The sequence below is a fragment of the Carlito syrichta genome, unplaced genomic scaffold, assembly GCF_000164805.1.
Source record: "Carlito syrichta isolate Samal-C Ts95f unplaced genomic scaffold, Tarsius_syrichta-2.0.1 Scaffold304566, whole genome shotgun sequence".
NCBI lineage: Eukaryota > Metazoa > Chordata > Mammalia > Primates > Tarsiidae > Carlito > Carlito syrichta.
The window spans coordinates 165534-168099 of record NW_007248662.1 but is presented as its reverse complement, the minus strand read 5'-3'; positions in this window follow the sequence as shown (position 1 = coordinate 168099).

Here is a 2566-nt window from a genome sequence, read left to right as displayed (position 1 = left end):
GGACGCAGGAGCGCTGTAGCCTGGGGGCAGCGCCCACCGGCCTGGGCAGGAGGCATGGAGTGGGCACGCAGGAGGCCTGCCACGGAGTGAGACTCGTGGCGTGGGGACGGGGCGTGGGGAGCTCAGTTGCGACGGAGGACGCCGCCTCGGGCGCTTGCTCTGGAGGCCGCCAGGAGCTGCCTGCCTTCCGCACTGCCGCCGTCTGCCGCCGCCCGACCGTGCCCTGGCCCACGAGGTCCGCCGCCGTCTGAGCCTGTCTGGCTCCGTCTCACTTTGGGAGGCCAAGCGGGGAGGACTGTCTGAGCCCATGGGTTCACGACCAGCCTGGGCAACTTGGCAAGACCTCACCTCTACCATAAATCAAAACGTCAGCCAGGCGTGGTGGCACGCACCCGTAGTTCCAGCTACTTGGAAGGCTGAGGCGCAGGGATCACCTGAGCTTGGCAGGTCCAGGCTGTGATGGCCGTGACTGTGCCCCTGCACTCCAGCCTGAGCAACAGAGTGAGACTTAGACTCCAAAAGAGCCAAATTGGGATTTATAGCTGGGCACGTGCCTGTCATTCCAGTTAACTGGGATCGCTTAAAGCCAGGAACTCAACACCAGCCTGGGCAACATAGTAAGACCTTGTCTCTCTGCCCAGATGCTCCATATGTCCTTGTAGGATCCCTGCCCAGGCATGTCCAACTCTTCACGCCATTTCCGATTCCAGAAACTTGGTCAAAGCTGTCTACCACACTTACCTTTCTTGCCTATTCAAAACGTACTGCCGTATCTGCCAGATGGGGGGCACATGTACAAGATAACCCCTCACACCCTTTGTTTCTTCGTTTTTGAGACAAGGTCTTACTACGTTGCCCAGGCTGGTGTTGAGTTCCTGGCTTCAAGCGATCCCAGCTAGCTGGGATTACAGGCACGTGCCCAGCTATAAATCCCAATTTGGTGTCTTTGGAGTCGAAGTCTTACTCTGTTGCTCAGGCTGGAGCGCAGGGGCACAATCACGGCCATGACAACCTTGACCTGCTAAGCTCAGGTGATCCTTGCACCTCAGCCTTCCAAGTAGCTGGAACTACAGGTGCGTGCCACCACGCCTGGCTGACGTTTTGATTGATTGTGGAGGTGAGGTCTTGCCAAGTTGCCCAGGCTGGTCTTGAACCCATGGGCTCAGGCAATCCTCTCACCTTGACCTCCCAAAGTGCTGGGATTATAGGCGTGAGCCACCACGCCCAGCTAAATCCCAATTTTTAAAGAACTTTTTTGTGGACAGGAATCCTTTCCTCCAAGTGTGTATTAGATGTAATTTGGAAGAGGCTTTGTAAGAGAAAAACACTACTTTATTCATGTAGTTTACCACTAAAATGCTTTTTTTTTAAAGACAGGTATATAGCCAAAAGCTGTTAGGTGACAACACCCAGCATACACGTTAGGCAAGGAACCCTGCAGGTGACAGGTGATATCACAAAAACAAACACCAAGGATGGCACTTCATTCTTAAGGGGAAGCAGGACACGATTCTGAATGACTTTCTAGACAGACGGCACAAATGGAAAACTCATTCTAATACATTCGAACGAGCTAGCAGGTGCCACACACACGCAGAAAGACAGATATCACTAAGGACGGAGTGAAAGCACCCAACGAAATGACACGCTTAGACACCATGGGTGTCACCCATCAGCACAGAACAAGTAACAGGGGAAAGTTAGTGACTTCTGATAGAAATTGGCTGGGCGTGGGACTCACGCCTGTCATCCCAGCACTTTGGGAGGCAGAGGTGAGAGGACTGCCTGAACTCAGGGGTTCAAGACCAGCCTGGGCAACTTGACGACACCTTGTCTCTACAATAAGTCAAAATATTCGCCGGGCGTGGAGGTGTGTGTCTGTAGTTCCGGCCACTTGGAAGACTGAGGCAGAAGCTTCGCCGGAGCCCAGCAGGTCGAGGCTGCGAAGGCCGTGACTGTGCCCCTGCACTCCAGACTGGGCGACGGAGTGAGACTCCAACTCAGAAAAACCCCGAAAGAGTTTGTCTTCCTCTTGTGAATTATCTTTACAGCCAAATATAAACCCTAACCCCAAGCATTAAGAACAGATTGCCAGCCCGGGCTTGGTGGCTCAGCCTATAATCCCACACATTGGGAGGCTGAGGTGAGTGGATTGCCTGAGCCCGCGGGCTCGAGACCCGCCCGGGCCACTTGGCGAGACCTCATCTCTACAGTAAATCAAAAATGAGCCGGGCGTGGTAGCACGCGCCTGTTGTTCCAGCTACTTGGGAGGCTGAAGTGGAAGGATCGCCGGAGCCCAGCAGGTCGAGGCTGTGGTGGCCGGGGGTGGCCACTGCACTCCAGTCTGGGCGACAGTGAGACTCCAGTTCAAAAGAAAAAACAGATTGCCAGCTGGGCTGGGTGGCTCAGCCTGTAATCCCATGGCTTGGGAGGCCGAGGTGAGTGGACGGCCTGAGCCCGTGGGTTCGAGACCCGCCTGGGCCACTTGGCGAGACCTCATCTCCACAGTAAGTCAAAGATGAGCCGGGCGTGGGAGCGCGCCTCGTTCCAGCTCCGGGGAAGGCTG